General features: G+C 48.0%; 1 protein-coding gene across 2 annotated transcripts in view; it reads right to left on the reverse strand.

The window, feature by feature from the left end:
• ADAM12 (ADAM metallopeptidase domain 12) overlaps nt 1–19,215 on the reverse strand; it is a 329,385-nt gene that overhangs the window by 270,202 nt on the left and 39,968 nt on the right. The window lies entirely within an intron of this gene.

Below are 19,215 nucleotides of genomic sequence, written 5' to 3' on the forward strand. Positions count from 1 at the left end.
GGGGCAGGAACTGGGAGAGAAAAAGACCACCAACTATGAATACCAAGCAGTTGAAAATCCCAGAGACTGAGAAAAGGGCGAGGAATTCCCCAAGGTCATTGCTGACCTTGCCAAAAGCTGTCCAGGCAAGTGGGAGAGTAGCACTGGGCTGCAACAGTCACCCAGCAAATCCACGGTGAGAAAGCAGACCCCAGGGACCATCAGCTGCCTTGGGGATGACTGGCAGCTAGGGCAGGGGCAGAAAGGCAGGAAGCTGGGGGCTTTCTGCCAAAAAATACAAATGCCATGACATTGCCTTTGACTGTAAATCACCATTTGGGATGCTCGTTTTCAACAGGATGCTGTAAAAAACTGACTCTGTCAATAAAGGTGTGAGGCTGTGATGCAAAGTAGCACATGGCCAGTAAACATATCAAGAACTGAATTATGGTGTTTGGCGAGAAGGGATCAAAATATGAAAACCCTGTGCTATGCAGGGAAAACTGTACGATTCAGCCCAGCTTCTACTATGTATGGTGCACAATGGATCCTAAAAAGACGAGGTTCCTGCCTTTAGGAGGTGCCAGTCCACACTGAGGGTCAGTGCAGGACAAAACCTCCGGGAAGACTCTGCTGAGCATTGCCCCTGAAATATTAAGATCCCACCCACACCGGGGTTGGGGCCCTTCTCTTGTCCCCGTGCTGGGTGTGCTTCCAGCATGCCCCCTGGGAAGTGCTTTCTCCACACAGGTGCTTGTCTCTTCTGCTGGGCTGACAGCTCCAAGGGGGCAGGGATTATGTTTTATGCATCTTTATACCACACAGTCAGGCACAGAGTAGACAATTGGGGTTACCAGATTGAGGAAAAAAGAGGAAAAAAGAAAATCTAGTCAAATTTGGATTGCAAATTCAAACACTGCACGGGACATACTTTTTACTCAAAAGCTATTTGTTGCTTATTTGAAATTCAAATTTCACTGGGCAGCCCGTGTTTTATGGGGCGACCCTACACGTTCCGTCCATGTTTGCTGAATGAATGCAGAAGTGCAACTGGGGCAGGAGATGCCGAGAGGAGAGTTAACCCCTTCTGAACCCATTCTCCAAAAATGGTAATTTAAACAAAGCAGCACAATGCTAGACGGGAGACACTGGCAGTGCCGTTAAGACCATAAGAAGACACGAGAGAAGGTATGAGAAACCTGTAGCAGGAACACCAGCTGGAGGACCTCAAGCAGTTGGGTAGATGTGCTCCCCACCTCTCCCACCCCCAGGATCACAACTCCTGATGTCAGAACCTGGCTGTGCCTCTGGACGAACGTGGCTGAACTCAGGTCACTGTCTCTCCTCGACACACAAAAACTGAAGATGTGCTCTGTGCAGCTGGGTGGTCTTGACCACATAGTTGAGGGATTCAGAGACTGCAGGGCCAGTGGAGCCTGGGTGGTCAGGGAAGGCGTCAGGGAGGAGGCGTGCCCATGGTGAGGCACTCAAGAAGGGGGAGGACACACAAACAGAAACCTCTTCTTAGGTTCTCAGAATTCTTTGTAATCAAACCTCAAAAACAAGCCAACCATGAGACCAAGATCGTGGCTGTCTTCCTTAAACACTTGGTTTGTTTGTTACTTTGGCCGTTTCTCTGCTTCAGGAACAAGCGACTTTCTTCTCTTCCCCCAACAGACCAGAGTTCCATCAACCCTGGGATCCGCACAACCCCATTTGTGGTAAACCGTGAGCTACACCCGGTCATTGCAGGCCACGACCCCGCACATGCACGCACCCAGTGGAGAGGCACCTGCAGGCGAGTCTTTGGACTCCATGTTGTCTTCTTCCCTTTCCTTTTAGTTGATGCTTATTCATTACTTGCTTCTGATTGATGTGGGAGGCAACCACTTTGGTTCTACTGAAGAAAGCATTTTAGCTGGCCACTTCGCTTGTGGTTTCTGTGGGCGGGAACCCGGATCGGCTTAGCCAGGAGGTTGAGTCTTGGGGTGTCTCACAAGGGTAAAGTCAGACCTCAGCGGGGGCTGCCATCACCAGAAGTTGGGCTGAGATGGAGGCCCCACTGCAAGAGGGCGCAGTTGCGGGCACGATAGTGGGCAAGATGACGCACTCGCCTACCTGGCAATGGGTGCCGCCAGTCAGCCAGATGACCCAACTCTCCACACGGCCCTGTCCAAAGGGCTGCTTAAAGATTTTCAGGGCTTGGCAGTTGGCTCCCTCCAAAGTGAGAGACCCATGAGACCAAGGTAAAAAGTATAAAGTCACAGGCTGTCTCTACTGCCTTATTCCACTGGTGACTCAGACTAACCTCAACTCCGCGTGGGAAGGGCCCTCAGAAGGGTGAGGGTAATATGGGAAGTCGGCTGTCCCAAAACCAGTTCAGGAAATTCAACTTAGAAATTTCAAAATAGGGGCACCTGGGTGGCTCAGTCGGCAAAGCATCTGCTCAGGTCATGATCCTGGGTCCTGGGATCGAGCCTCACACGGGGCTCCCTGCTCAGAGAGGAGCCTGCTTCTCCCTCTCCCTCTGCCCCTCCCCATGCTTATTCTCTCTCATTCACTCTCCCTTTCAAATAAATTTAAAAAAATTCTTTTAAAGAAAGAAAATCAAAATATACTAACTTAGGGCAATATCTTCCATCCTGGAAATAAAAGGCCATTAAGATCTTACAAGGAATAGCCAGATGCCCAAGGAGACTACACCAAAGGGAAGCAGAGAACACAGAGGCCTCATCGACACCATCCGCTTCAAAGGGTTAGGCCTTACTCAGTCCCATCTATTTAGCCTCCATCTGTCCACCCCCATCCCTCATCTACCCACCCAGATATCACTGATATTTAACACATACACTCCTGTGGGAGACTGGCGAACGGTGTGAGCGAAAGAGACAGGTCTCCATCCTCTTGCAACAGGCGGTCCAGTTGGGGAGGCAAACGTGTAAGCAGATAACCAAAAGGGCGAGGCACAATGTGAAAGAAACAGAGCAATTACAGCAACCGACAGAGTAGGTACCTGCCTAAATGAGACGACCAGGGAAGGCTTCCCTAACGAGGCGATTTTAAGGCAGAGCTGAGAAAAGGCTCTCCTGGCAGTGGTCAGAAGGACAGAGGAGGGACTCATGGATGGAGGTCAGGAATGGGTATTCACAGGAGGGATCCTACGACTCTTCTGGGTAGGATCCCTGAGAAGAAGCCAAGTGTGGAAGATGGGCCCACCAGCTGTGTCCTGCAGCTTCAAACAGAGGGGCTGCATCTGGCTGCAAACCAGATGTCCCAGGTGAAGGGGGACTGAGGGCAGGATATGGCAGGAGGCGGGTGCCCCAGAGGGAGTTTTAATGCAGAGATTGTAGAGCGGGGATAAACTTTAGGGCTGCAGGCCAAGGTCTGGCCTCTGTTTAGAGCATCATCTCAATGGGGCTACACCTTAAAAGGTTCCACTCTTCACTTTGGACAAACTGGGACACACCTGAATCAATCAAGAGATACGACATATACGTTTCTGGGGAAAAAGATCTGCTCATTGTCTATAGTAACACTTTCAATAATTTGAAATGCAAGCAGCTGAGGGAAGTGTTTGTAAAACTATTTATGAAAATGATTTTTTATTTTTGGTAGCATTCATCAAACCTAATGAAAAAGCACTAGACCAAAACAAAAGCCAAGATAAAAGTAAAGCAAATTATTGAAAAATGAGGGACTCTTATCAATATTCATTCAAACATCTTTGAGGACCTACTATGTGCCAAGTATTAACAGATTCTGAGGATCCTGACACGAGCAGCAATTGTATCTGCCCTTAAAGATTCCAGCTTCCCTGGGAAACCAGTAAGAGAATTAACTGTTATGTGTGGATAACACACTCCATGATGGAGGTCCTGACGGGGTGTTTGGGTAACGTGCCCCCCCCCCGGAGGTCCTGATGGGGCGCTCGGGTAACATGCCCACCCCGGAGGTCCTGATGGGGTACGTGGCAGCTGAGCAGGGTTGCCAAGGGTAGCGTAGGTGAGGAGTTCGGGACAAACAGGGCTCAGTGTGCTTCCAGGCAGGAGGGCTCCACCAGCAGACATCTATCCCCCTGGGCCTGGAGGCTGGAGGCTGGAGGCTGGAGTCCGAGGCGCGGGGGCCAGCGTGGCTGGGGCCCTGCTCAGGGCCACCCTCCTGGCTCGCTGTGGGGCCCACGGTCACCCTGTTCTCACCCGGGAGAGAGAAGGCCCCAGTCTCTTCCTCTTCTGAAGCCGCTACTCCACCCTTGGGGGCCCCACGCCCTTGACCTCATCTGACCCAATCACCCCGATAGCTCCACCTCCCAATGTCCTCCCGGTGGGGGTCCAACCTGCTGGCTTTGGGGAAACACGAACATGCAGCAGGTAACACCAACCCCAAACCGGTAACTTCTGAGGGGAGTCCAGGACGATGGAGACAAGACGAGGCAGGTGAGCAGGGCTCTGGGGCGGGGAGGGTAGGAGTGTGTAGACGCTCTGTGCGGAGCGGCCGTGGGGCCTGGCCTCGGGGGGCGGCGTGGACGCGGAGGGGAGCAGGGCCTGAGGAGGGCAGCGGGCTCAGAGCAGGGGGACGCACAGGCCCCGCGCTTGAGATCGGGGCTTATTCTGAGGGAAATGGGGAGTTGCTGATGTTTGTTTAAGGTTTTATTTATTGGGGGGAGGAGAGAGAGAGAGAGGGAGGGAGAAGCAGACCTGTCTATTAGGGAGCCGGATGTGGGGTCGACCCACATCCCAGGACCCTGGGATCAAGACCCAAGCCGATGGCAGCCGCTTAACTGACTGAGCCACCCAGGTGCCCAGCCTGATGGTTTTTAAACACTTCTAAGACTTGGTCAGGTTTGTGTTGAAGGGTGAGCCTGAGGGGCCAGAGAGCGCAGGATCCACCACGATGCCATCAAAAACCAGGTTTCCAAGAACACCTGGTGGCACGGGAAGTGCAAATGACAGCGATGATAAACCCAGTGAGCCTCAGCATGTGCAGAGGTTCAGAGAGGTCGTGTCACTCCCCTCCCTCCCCCACCCCATAAGCAGCAAGCAGTCACCTTTGAGGGCCTCGATGGCGGGGAGGGGTCCGCGGAGAACAGCAGTCCCTCACCAGCTCCCGCTCTGGTCTCCTCACAGGCCTGGCGCCTGCTCTCCATCCCTAGCGTAACCCATCTAGTGTCCTGCCACCACTTTCCCCCCTAAAAAGGATGCTCTATCTCCAACCGCTTCTAAAACCACTGCCCCAAAGGTCACTTGACGTGTCCAAGCCCTCGTGGCTTTCCACTGCCTTGGGAGTGGAGCCCCAACCTCTTAGCGTGACATTCAAGGCCCTGCTTCACCGCAAGAGCCCAGGCCCGAGAGCGCCTCATCTGCACTAGGTGTTGTCACCCGCGTAAACAAGTGGAGGACGCTCCACCCTGCCACCCCGAGCACGCGCAGTGCAGAGCGTGGCTCCAGTCTGGGCCACGACCCCCTGCACACAAGGAGACCGAGGACGGGGAGGGTCTCCGCGGCCTGCCTCCGTTTGCACAGAAGCTAGCACTCGGCCCTTCCTGCCTTTCCCCCATAGGCTTCAGAGACCCAGGTCCCCCAGCCTCAGATGCTTCAAATAGAACAGTTACATGAATTTGCTGTCCCGGCCTTAGAAACTTCTCGAGAGGAGGCGCCTCTGAGGTTGAGGAGTGTAATAGGCCCATTCTGTGTGTGCTCGGGTTCCGGAATCTGCAAACACGGGCAGTTGTACCTGGGAACGTTTCACTGAAAAATGGACATGTGCTGGGGGTACTGACCTAACTCAAGACATACATTTCCAGGCTTCTGGACATTTCTTTTATAGGAAAAGATCTTTGAAGCTGTGCCAACTCTCTTCCCCAACTGCCAGCTCCCCCCAACCCCAGGTCAGGCTTGCTGGGCCTGAAGAGCGTCTCCGTGTGACCGTCCATATAGCCAACAAGAATGCTCTCGATGGTTTGCATCTGACTCCAGATCGCACCTGGGTGGCTCAGCAGTTGAGCATCTCCCTTCGGCTCAGGGCATGATCCTGGGGTCCCGGGATCGAGTCCCACATTGGGCTGCATGGAGCCTGCTTCTCCCTCTGCCTGTGTCTCTGCCTGTGTGTCTCTCATGGATAAATAAATACAATCTTTTAAAATACAAAACGTTGCCTTCTCCCCTGAGGCCGGGAGGCAAGCAGGTGGACGGAACCAGGATCCCTCCGTCGCCAGCAGCAACCCAGACATGAAAACAGCAGGACTGCAAAGGCCTGTTCGCTGGGCTCCAGATGAGCAGCGACGTGGATGCAGGAGGCCGGAGCCGGGCCGGCCCACAGCTCCCGGGGATCTGACGCATTGCCACGGATCCCACTTAAGACGCTAAACCCAGCAAGAACTTCTGGCAGAGCAACCACATTCCTATCAGCTGAATAGGCACAACCAGACATTATATGCCCAGCGGGCTTGTTTCAAACTATAAAAGAAGGGACCAGATTTCAAAGGAGCCACGATAGAACTCTCTACCCCTCGTGGGCTCTCAACTCTTCCTTATGTTTGGGCTTCAGGAGCTGACATTTCCTAGAGCTCCGTCTGAGCGAGCTTCAAAGTAGTTCTGAAAGGAAATTGCTGGGTGTTATGCAGTTTTTTTTTTTTTAAGGGCAAACTATCTCCAGCACCCAGCCCAGGGCCCGGAACTTGAGGGGTTTGCAGTAACTGTTTGCTGATGAAATGAGTAGACAGAAAGGAGTCCAAGGAGAAGTGGGATGATGTTGAGTCAGTAAAATTTTTCCCCTCAGAAGGGATACGTCACTGCTGTTAGATGGAGCTCTGCTGGATGGTGCTGGTTCCTGGCTGGGCCACCAGGCTCAGCAGCTGGGCACCCGACCACCCCTGCCCCTCAAGTGATGCAGAGCTTAGCTTGCATAGCTGTGCAGGGCACCCCCAGTGGGGTACTCAATAAGCATCTATTGGATGGAAAAAAGAAAGAAACTGTGAAAGGTGTCAGACTGGTTTCAAATGATACAACGTCCTCCCAATGACAGGTGCATTTAGAGAGGTACACAGCACATTTCATTTTATTTTTTTATGATTTCATTTGAGAGAGACAGAGAACACGAGTCGGTGGGAGAGGAACAGAGGAAGAGGGACAAGTAGGCTCCTCGCTGAGCAGGGAGCCTGATGCAGGGCTGGATCCCAGGATGCTGAGATCATGACCTGAGCCGAAGGCAGACGCTTAACCAGCTGAACCAACCAGGCACCCCGCACATTTCATTTGAATCATTTATATTCCTTTTATGTGTTTGAGAAAAAAATGCAATATTTTAAGCACGCATAAACTGTTAAGTGTGGCAGCTTCTATAATTAGGCTGAAATCTTTCATGTGGATCATGGGTGACTGATGTTTGGGAAACATGGATGTGAACAATGTCACCTGCACATACAAACATAGCCCTGCTAACCCAGCAGTGATGGGGAAGTGCATGCATCACGTCTCTGAACTGGGGCTGTCTGCCCTCATACGTTCGGGGTGTCCTCTGTGAGATGCTAAGGGGCTAAGACATGCCAGGGAAGTCCAGGGAACAGAGCCAAGCTAATGGTTCCCGTGGGAATGGGGAATCCTAACAGACACAATCTGCAACCCTGGTCTCATTAGCTCTGTGCTCTCACCACCTCTGTTTCGGGTTTATGACCATATCTTTAAATTACATGCTGGGAAAATTAGTAGGTTCAAGCAAAAGACCCTTAGTACCTTCAGTGAGTAAAAATCGCATATGAAAATGGTTTCACCAGCTGAATAAAATCATTTTGTGTGCCACTTTTAGGAAAAGGTCAGATTAATTTCCAGTAATTAGCAGAAAGGCAGCCTGGAGCCATGGGTCGGCTCAGGGAATCTGAAAAGCCAGAGTTAGGTCAAACGCTAGAGAGTTGGGCATTAATTTTTTAAAATGACATTTTAGGGAAAGGAACTTAATGTTTAGCTTTGATTCTCAAGAACTGATTTGATTACTGAAAATAGCCATTCTTCATTTTTGCTCGTACAGGTATAGCCGTAAAAAGCCACATTCCTGGTATATTTTGTCTTATAGAATTTTTTTAGAATGAAAAATATTGTGTGAAAAGGCATGGTATGCTTTGGTCATGACCTAGAGCTTGAAGTTTGCTTCTTTCAAATCTAACAAGAACACACACATCTATTTCCTTACTCTGTCAACTGAGAAGACCAAGAAGTGTCCCTGCAGTACTGGCGAGCACACCCAGAGCCCAGATCTTGATGACTAATACTATTCTCCGACGAACCAGGGCTCTGCGGAGAGATGGCTGATTTTAAGGCTTGTGCAGGAAATACAGAAGATGGACCTGAGGCTTCCTGTAGTGACAACACACATTCACATAAACACACGCACAAACACACACACACACACACACACACACACACACACACACACACACACACACACAATGGGTATATGTCAAAGGGACACAAAGCCAACTGCAGGAGCTCCCAATGGCCAAAGTGGAGACAATTTAAACAATAACATAAATAAAATAGTATTGGGGGCACCTGGATGGTTCAGTCAGTTAAGTGTCTGCCTTCAGCTCAGGTCATGATCTCAGGGTCCTGGGATCAAGTTCTATGTCAGGCTCCCTGCTCAGCCGGGGAATCTGCTTCTCCTTTGCCCTCTGTCCTCCCGCCTTGTGCTCTCTTGCATGTGCTCTCTCTTTCTAATAAATAAACAAAATCTTTAAAAACTAGATCAATAAAATAGTATTGGATTACAGCTTAAAGTATAAATATCCACGAGCCCATCCTGATATGGATAAGGAACTGAATAAGTAAGTCTGTAGGAAGAGTAGAGAAATCTCACCTGCAGGAGAATTATAAATAATTTATGTAGCTGCTTCACCCAATTGGAGGTGGAGCATAACTCTTCTGTGCGTGAGATGTGCACAGTGACTTCCTTCCAAAGAATCCAGTATGGAAAGGAGATTAACCTGGCAAACATGACCCCAGCCAGACGATCAAGGTCAACATCAACAGAGATAAGTCATGTCGAAAGTACTTGCTCTGGTGTAACAAGAATGGTACTTTATCGCTGGGATCTTCTCCCCAACATTGAGAGGTCCAGCGCAATCATAAGAAAGATATCAGACAAAGACCAAATGAGGAACGTTCTGCAAAATCCCTGAGGAGTACTTCTCAAAATTATCAATATCGTCAAAAAAGGAATCTCTAAGAAATTGTCAGAACCAAGTGGCAAGATATGATGGCTAATGTGGGATCCTGGATGGGATCTTAGAATAGAAAAAGGACATTAGATTAAAACTCAGAAAATATAAATAAGGTAGGGACTTCAGTTGTAATAATTGCCAATATTGGTTCATTCATTGTGGCAAATGCACCATAATGTGATCAATAATGGGGGAGATATTGTGTGAGGCATAAGGGGACTCTGACCTAGCTTTACAATTTTTCTATAAATCTAAAACTGTTCTCACATAAAATACTTTTAAAATCTTGCAAGAACAGATGTTGAGAGAGGGAGAAATCAACTTTCCTTCATACCTGTCCCAAAGCTCCAAAGGGCAGATTTCTGCAAATACATATAGTCCTGGGAGACATACATTTCTTTTTCCCATTTACATGTGGTGCCCATCATACATTCTCAGTAGATAGATACTTCCCTTAATGGGGCAAAAAGTGGTACTGGGGAGGGGTTGAAAAATCTTAGAAATTATCATGATTTGTATCCCTCTAGAGCTTACCTCTAGTTAACAAATCTTATTTCTTAGTATTTAATTTCTCCCTAAAGAGAAATATAAGGTAATTTGAATTTAATTAAAATTAATTAAAATTAAATATTCTCCTTAGGCAAGCAATAATGAAAAAATGGTTATAAAATACTGGTGTATACCACTCAAAAACACATACCTTATGCTTACAAGGAAGCATGCAAGAAATGGGGGCGTCCAGAGCATGTTAAATCCATGAAAGAGGAAAATCTCACACAAGTTCGGCTGTTTTTAACGTGATTTTACAGACTTGGTTTCAGGCACTCTTGTGATAGATTTTAAAAGATTTAAGGAAAAATGACATTTTTTTAAAAATCTGAATTTCAAACTTTGGTTGAATGAAGAAGCATCAACACCAACATGACTGTTTATTGAACAAACTAGGATGGAACCCATCTCACTGGTTATATTGTAACTTGTGAGAAATTCCAGAGTAAACGCACAGGTGAGGCCTTCCTCAGCCTTCACATGATGTGAGATTATTAAAGGCAACATTGGTACATATTAAGTCTCTCTTGGGAAGGTATGCTCTTTTTAAAAAAAATTTTTAAAGATTTTATTCATTTATTCACGAGAGGCTCAGACAGAGGCGGAGACACAGGCAGAGGGAGAAGCAGGCTCCATGCAGGGAGCCCGATGTGGGACTCGATCCCGGGACCCCAAGATCATGTCCTGGGCTGAAGGCAGATCCTCAATCACTAAGCCATCCAGGCATCCCAAAGGTATGGTCTTTTAGTCTAAACTATGATTTAAAAATCATTAGCTTTTCTAGAAATTTTTCTAGAGGCGAAATGTCCTCCACCCCTAAACCTTTTTCTTTTAGTGAAAAAGTTCAGGCTAAAATATAAAAATAAAAAAAAAATAATGATAAAATATATCATTAATTGTTACAAATGTGCCATACCAATGTAAATATGAGTAACAGGGAAAGCTGACTGTGGGGTATATGAGGCTCCCTGTACCATCTTTGCAATGTTTCAGTAAATCTAAAACTACTCCAAAGTTACTTATTTTAAAAAGCACAGATCTCTTATGAAGTATTTATTTAAATGTATTATGATCATTAGTTCACTAAACTGTGAGCTTCTCAAGGGCAGATGGAGGCTGAACTTGACCAGGACCTGGAATGCAGCAGGTACCACAGGAGCTTAGAGATGAATGCTTGAAAAATTGAAAACAGAATTCATCAGACTCCTTTTCTCCTAATATCAAGCAATGGCATGCCCTACCTCTCAGTCAAACATGGAGACTCTTACCCAAAAATTATAAAGAAAAAAAATTATAACTCTGTTTAAACAATGCAAACTGCTCTACCTTCTAGCATTACCTAAATTTGTTTATTTATATTTGTTATATATTTTTAAAAGTCCCAGTTCAGGGTATCTGGGTGGGTCAGTGGTTGAGTGTCTACCTTTGACTCAGGGTATGATCCTGGGGTCCTGGGATGGAGTCCCGCATCGGGCTCCCCATGGGGATCCTGCTTCTCCCTCTGCCTATGTCTCTGACTCTCTCATGAGTAAATGAATAAAAAAAAAAAAAAAAAAGTAAAAGTCCCAGTTCCATGATGCTATAGGTCTGGTGAGGCAGGAGGTATGGGGAGGGGGGTTGCAGAAACTGTAGGAGACCTGATTCAATAGCCAATTTGAAGACAAATGACTTAGAGCTTTGCTAAGAAGTCACAAGAGAGGGACGCCTGGGTGGCTCAGTGGTTGAGCGTCTGCCTCTGGCCCAGAGCATGATCCTGGGATCCCGGGATCGAGTCCCACATCGGGCTCCCGGCATGGAGCCTGCTTCTCCCTCTGCCTGTGTCTCTGCCTCTCTCTCTCTCTCTCATGAATAAATAAATTTTAAAAATAAGTTGCAAGAGACAAATGAGTTAGCAGTGAGCCACGTGGGAGTGCAGTCCTGCTCCACGGAGGGGCGTGCTCCCAAAGCCGGGGACACAGCTGAACCAGGCACAACACTTTGGCTTGTGTCATCCTTTTGTGTTGTCCAAAGGGGAGGAGTGCACAGAAAGGCCGAGGAAGGAGACGGGAGCAGCTCTCAGGTCCTGCTTAAGAAAATCAGAAGTGCTTTGGTGGCATCCCTGACGGGAGCCTGCCCTCCAGGCCACATGTCTGGGGTCCGCATTTATGAACCATCCTGATACAGGGGCCAAGGGGAAAGAAGCTAAGGATTTTCCCAGGCAGCAGCAGAGCGCTGTGGAAGGAACACAAGACTTCAGAACGGGATGGACCTGGGCTCAGGCGCCAGACCTGCTACGTCCCATTGCAACTTGGGTCATGTCCACAGCCTGGCCTGCGTGTACAGAGAGTACCCACCCTGCAGGCCCTGGGGGTAGGGGACACCCAGTGGGAATCATCTGCAGCCTGGCCTGTGTGTGCACACAACACCCACCCTACAGGCCCTGGGGGTGGAAGGCACCCAGTGGGAATCATCCGCAGCCTGGCCTGTGTGTACACACAACACCCACCCTGCAGCCCTGGGGGTGGAAGGCACCCAGTGGGAATCATCCGCAGCCTGGCCTGCGTGTGCACACAACACCCACCCTGCAGCCCTAGGTGGGGGTGGGGGGAGTGTGGCACCCGGTGGGAATCCTCTGCAGCCTGGACATCTAGTTCAGCACTTGCACACTACAGGCCCACTGCCTGTGAGCTGAGGATGGTTTTACATTTTCAAATGATTTAAAAAAATAATAATTAAAAGGAGACTATTTCAGGACACGTGAAAATTATGTTAAATTCATAGAGATGTCCTGGAATGCAGCAGGTATGATAGAGAAGTTTTATTAGGACGCGGCTGTGCCCGATTGTTTGGGTGTCCTCTGCAGCCCAGAGGCCCTGGGACCCACAGCTGAGTCTCTGTCGGGCTCTTCGCAGAAGGTTTACTGGCCTTTGGTCTAGCTCCATCCGAAGGCGAAGGGAGGTTCTGAGTACGTGTCCTCAGCCCTCCCAGGTTCCCCCAGCGCAGGCTCTCAAGGGCAAGTTTACACCTCCCCCTGCCCCGAGGGACGTTAGGAGTTGACATGTCTGGAGGGAGGGTGGAGGCCAGGGATGCCGACCAGCCTCCTGTACACACACAGCACGGAACCAGCCGGCCTCCTGGGCAAGGTGCCGAGGCTGAGGATCCTGCCAGAAAGCCCAGAGTAAGTCACGAGAAAGGAAGGAGGCTGACACTTAATGGAATGAGCCAAGGCTGTGGTGTCAGGCAGCAAGATGACCGCTAACACCTCCTCTACAATGAGGAAACAGAGGCTCAGTCAAGGCCTGTCACTGGCCCAACATTACACAGCAAGGTAGAGGCTGTGCAGGAGTCTGACTCCCTTCCAGCATGTTCCGACAGCTTTCTCCTTCCGCTATACGTGGCACCAATTCTTGGAAATGGTTGAGTTCCCAGAGATACTGGGGTGCCGGCTCTTCCCTGTCTAATCCCTCTCTCCCAGAGGGGTGAGCATGGTCCTGGCTGGGCGGGTTATGTGAGGCCGAAACAGGAGCCACCTGCGTGCCCATTGCACCCTCCTATGTGCCCACATAGTCTCATGGGACTGTCAGGCAAGGCAGGGGGGCCCAATGGGAGTTAAGTGACTGGGAGTGGGAGGTACAGACCATCCTAGGGACACTGCACGGTCTGGAAACAATACATTTCTTAGGAAAAGCTTCCCTTTGGATACTTTAATAATTACATTCTTAAGAGGAAGCACTGTTGGCCAGCTTGCAGGCTAACGTAAGCTCAATGTTCCCTAAGTGGGAAAGGCTGCCCGTTGAGCTTACTCAGCCCAGAAGCAGATGCGACGAGCTGGCCTGCAGCAACTCCTACGACTAGAATCATCTCTTAGAGAAGGGGAGAGTCATTCTGTATAGGGCTGGCCATGTAAACCCACCCAGACAGAGTCGCAGGACCCGTCCCAGAACAGAGAGGCAATGTGCGGAGTCATTCCAGATAAGACATTAGTAACCACAAAAGTGAAAAATGTAGCATTCAACCAAGCTGTAAAAGACCTCTGTGATTTAAAAGCCCCTAGAGTTGCTAAAGGGAGGTGAGCAACATCTAAAAAGTTACGGTAGTTGGAGAATGGTTTGCAAACTCTGCAGAAACGGAGAGGCTCCCAAGGCACCCTCTGGCATTTGAATAGGGTGCAAACGTTGGTTTTCATTTGCTCTATCTGCTGTGGCGGCAGTGGCCACCTTCACACCAGTGAGGGACCCGGGCTCCAGGCACAGAGGAAAACTCAGAGCCAGTCAGCAAAGGCGGTGGCCTCGTTCCACTAGGTGCCAAGCACCGCATGAAAGGAGGAGGGCATAAGGCCACTGCCCCCGGGGTGGGGGCACAGGTTGGTGGAAGGACTAGAAGCATACAATAGGAATGGGAGCACAGTATGGTCTGTGGCCAAGAGCTGAGTCCCACATCATGTGAAGGGAAGGACAAAGCCAGCGCACCAGGGGGCAATACCTAAGGCGGAGTCTAAACTGATTCTCAAAATGCCTTATGGTTTTCATGGTTTTCAAAGATAGACATATATATATATATATATATATATATATATATATATATATATATTTGTATTTGAGAGAGAGGAGGGGGTTGAGAGAGTATGTGGGTGCAAGAGCAAGAAGAGGGGCAGAGGGGAGAGCAGGGGGCCAGCAGACCCCACGCTAAGTTTGGAGCCCAGCCCAGGGTTCCATCTCCTGACCCTGAGATCATGACCTGAGCTGAAACCAAGAGTCAGATACCTAAACAGCCGAGCCACCCAGGCGCCCTTGCAAGCTCAACCTGGCCCTTTCTTCTCTCTAGAATGTTGTTTCTTGGGTTGAGCATAGTTGAGCTGGTTTTCTTTGGGCCCTGCTATAAAATGGTATCCAGCTGAAAGAACTGGCATTGCTCTCAGGCTGCAGGCAGCTTGCCCTGCAGGAGGCAGAAGGCCCCGAGGCAGCAGCAGAGGCAGCTGCCCCCTCATGTCCACCCCTCCCGCTCCGTGGGCAGATCAGGGGATGTGCATCTGACCTAACTTTGTGTCTGCAGCATGTTTGTGCCGTGTGCACAGGTTCCATCTGCGGGAGTCGAGTGTGTGCATGGCATGACTGCACATCACAGAGATGGGTGTGGCTGTGAGGACAGAGATGCAGGTGGGACTAGTTGGTCTGGGAAGCTCAAGATGAGCTTCACGTGAGACAGGACAATTTCAGCTGGGGCTTTAGGTACCAGGGACACAGCATATGGCAATAGAGAACGTGGTGTATTTAGGCAGTGGGCTGCCTGGGAAGAGCTTGATGGCTGGGAAGTGGGAGTGGGGCCTTCAGCATCAAGACAGCCCAGCCTATAAAGCATCTTGGGCATCATGCAAGGAACCTGGCTTTGAAGCCAGACATCATAGGTAGGAAGAAAGAAAGCGACGGGCTAGATCTGTGTGGTAGACAAATCACCCTGCTTGCATTTGTACAATGTCTGACGCGGAGAAAGACGAACACGACACGGCAGGGAAGGGCCATGTGTTAGACGTGCTGGGCCAGTGGACTCAACCTCATGATGATGTCTCCGACCTCATGGTCTGAGGGGAAAAGGGGGATGATGATGATTTTATCTTCTGGGAGCTATTAAATATAGAAGAGAAGATGGAGAGGGAGCTATGTCCACTATGGGGCACAACATATTTACAATAATTGGGAACTTTCAGATGGAGGCACCGAGAATCCACTGGAAGTCAGGACCGAATCTCAGAACTCAAGGCCAAGTGAGTGATGTGGATTTTAAGTCCACATATGTCAGAGGACACATGGTGAGGCCCGCACATAAAATGTGCATGACAGGGTACTTCCCACACAGCCAGACCCCAGGGGTGGTGGCCAGTGCTGCCATTGTCATTCCTGTGGGCAGCCCCCACCCCCTGCTGCTCTGGGGGACGGTGAGGCCATAGAAGGGAATGACATGGCCGGTGGGGGCCCTCAGTCAGAAGAAAGCCAGCGGAAACCGACAGTTAAGGGACAAAGCCATAGAGAGGAATAGAAAGCAAGAATTAAAAACATGTGAGGAGAAACGAGAGAGAACAGGGTCTGGGGAGCCCCAAGCAAGTGAGACTTTCCAAGGAGAGTGAATCAGTGTCAAGATAAGTGAGATAAAGAGTGAAGGGCATGAGCTGGCTTTGGAAGTTGGGAGGCTACCTATGACCCTGGCAAGAGCCGGTGCTCTGACGAAGGGCTTACTGGGGGTGGGAATGCAGGGGGAGGCGAGAACCGGATGTGGAACCCCACGAGAAGTCTCCCTGGAAGGGCTAAAGCAGATGGTCATTCAAAGGGAAAGCAGGGCTCCTTTCGATGCGTGCAGCAGCATCTATTTGTGCCACGTTAATTAGCTGCCATCTGATGTTTGATATTTGAGACCCACGATATTCTAAGGGAAGCTTTGGTTTCATGTTCTAATCCATCTGCCTTTTTATTTTCCATTTCGCACACTGTTTCCATATATTCATTCTCATGTGAGAAAGCTGGAAATTTCCTGGAGCACTCAGAGGCTGGGCCCAACGGAGATCATCTCCCGATGGAGCCACATCCTGACATGTGTTCCCCGGGTCCAGGGTTGATTTTTTTTCAAGACGTGAAATTGGAGAGGGGTCCCTAAAACACTTTAAACTTGCAATATCACCTTACACTTGCATAGTGGGGTTTTGTTCCTGACGTATTTTCATAGCTATTGTTTCATCTCATTCTTACCATGACCCCAATGGGGAGAAGAAGCAGATAAGCTTATCCTCACGTTTTAGACCAAAATGACAGCAAGTAAACACCGGAAGCTCTCCAATGTATGCAAAGTCACATTCTTTCCCATCCTCTGCTCTTTCAAGTAAATTATCAGTGGCAATGATGGCTTGATTCTTGATTTGTAATGGGCCTAATAATATCCTATCCAGATATATTTTAATCACAGGGCAGGGAGAGGGAGAATGAGAGAGAGAGTGTATGTGACAGTACTTTTGCCGAAATCAGCTCAGTCAGGTTGACCAGCATTCCAGCTGCTTCCACTAGAGCTGTGGTTCTAATCTCATGGGCTCATTAGAATCCCTTGGGAGCACTTTATAAAAAAAAAAAAAAAAAAAAAGGAAGATGCCTGTGCCATCTCCAGTACTAAATTAAACTCTCAAAGACTGGTTAAATAGAAAGATCCAGGAGAGCAAAGAATAAAATAGCAGGGCGGAAAAGCAAGAATGTGTATCTCAAACTATATTCTAAGGTATAGCAGGCATAGTTGTAAAAAATAATATAGTCATTGATGTATGTTTTGCATACTTGAGGATATACTCTGTTAATAGAGTTTAAAATTAAAACGTTGAAAAAAAATAAAAAAAAATAAAACGTTGACCGTACAATTTGATAACAAGACACGCACATGCACACCGTTAGCCAGAATCCCTATTCTCACAACAGGTACACACATCTACCTGGTGGAGGATTGTGGCACACTTGTGCAAGCATGACAACAGCCACTGACACGTACCCTTTCTCATGTAGGCTCGTAGTGGTTAACCAGCACACATGTGTACACATCATAACTACAGAGCCATAATGCTGATCCCATGAGCCCCGTGGCATTGTGACAAAGTGCTGTTCTCCAAATCACCTAAGTCCCTACTTTCTTAAATAATAAATAATCTTAAATAATCTTAAATAATCTTAAATAATCTTAAATAATCTTAAATAATCTCAGTAACCTGGACTTATGTCGGTGTGCTAGGCGTGTGCCTACTACGTGCACGGTTTGGAATGGGAGACAGAATTGCAGAAGAGCTAAGACAGTCATCAAATAATAATGGTTTTCTAAGTTTTCTATAAAGATGGTGCTGGCGGCCCATAAATATCAGGCTGTAAGCTTGGCAAGAAGCAGCTGCGCCAGCGTGCTCCGTAATGTCTACAGGATGGCTGGCTGGCAGGAAGGATAAAGCTGGAGGTCACAAACCAGAGCTCACCTGAATTGGTCCATTCCAGGGACATGCTGAGAACCCTCATCAGTTTGTTACTCTGATACAATCCCCAGGTGGGGCTGCCAGATAAAATACAGGACACCAGTTAAATGTGGATTTCGATAATGTTCCAAATACTGCATGGGATAGACTTAAAAAAAATTCACTGTTGCTGGTGGGGAGGTGGAGGGAGGTGGGTAATTGTGTGATGCGCATTAAGGAGAGCACTTGATGTAATGAGCACTGGGTGGTATATGCAACTGATGAATCACTAAATTCTACCTCTGAAACTAATTTTAAAAATTCACTGTTTATCTGAAGTCCAAGTTTATTTTTATTTTTTTAAAGATTTTATTTATTCATGAGAGACACACAGAGAGAGAGAGAGAGAGAGAGGCAGAGACACAGGCAGAGGGAGAAGCAGGCTCCATGCTGGGAGCCCGACGTGGGACTCGATCCCAAGACTCCAGGATCACGCCCTGGGCCGAAGGCAGGCACTAAACCTCTGAGCCACTCAGGGATCCCCTGATGTCCAAGTTTAAAGGGAAATTCTATACTTTTATTTGCTAAATTTGGCAACCCTCCTATCAGGGAAAGCCCCCATAATGGTTTCCACCACCCAAGAAACTTCAGATCGTTCCATATTGTTGCATTATTCATTAGCATCTACAAATATTTTAAAGATACATTTTCTGAAATAGTATACTTCTCTTTTCTGCATCTATCATATCCTTTCTAATGTTTCAGATTAATGGCACAATGAACTATTCTTTAACGTCTTAAGTCTTCTGGAAAACACCAGCCATACCACCATGAGTGGTTTGGACTCTGTATATTAAATTTGCAATAGTCTCCATGAAACGGAAATATCCAAAAAGTGCAGATCTGGCATTTGGATCCTTTAACCAAACTTCCACCCTTTCTGAATGCTCACTTTTAACGGAAAGCCTCCCTAGAAAATAATGATGTAAATCATATTATCATTACTCAAAGAAAGGTGGCCCACTGTAGCCCTTCCAGAAAGCTACAGAGGATTTTCACAATCTCAACTGCTCTTTCAGGAAAAAAAAATCTGTTTTCTATTATGAAAAATAATCTAAAAATAGTTCCACATAACACAAGGACAAAGCCATCTGTATGATCTCTCTGAAGAGCTCATATTACTATAGATTTTTATCACCTTCCAACTGTTCCAACAAGTTCTGAAATTTAAGAAAGTCCTGTAGATTTGGCAGCTAAAAATCATTGAAATATTAAATTTAATCCCTAATATTTCCATTATTTTACATTCAATTCTCTTACATTACAGGAGGCATAAATCAAATATGTACCAAAATAAACAAAGCATGAAACTGCATTAAAACGCATTACAAACTTTTGAAAAGTCACATTAACATGTTTCTACCAATAATCAATCAATAAAACCAAAATGCTGATGGAACAGAAAAACACCCAGCAGTCGAGTACAACACACAGAAATTGTGTATCTGGAAATGCGAGCCCTGGCGTACGCTTGAAA

The sequence above is a fragment of the Canis lupus genome, chromosome 28 (assembly GCF_011100685.1).
Source record: "Canis lupus familiaris isolate Mischka breed German Shepherd chromosome 28, alternate assembly UU_Cfam_GSD_1.0, whole genome shotgun sequence".
NCBI lineage: Eukaryota > Metazoa > Chordata > Mammalia > Carnivora > Canidae > Canis > Canis lupus.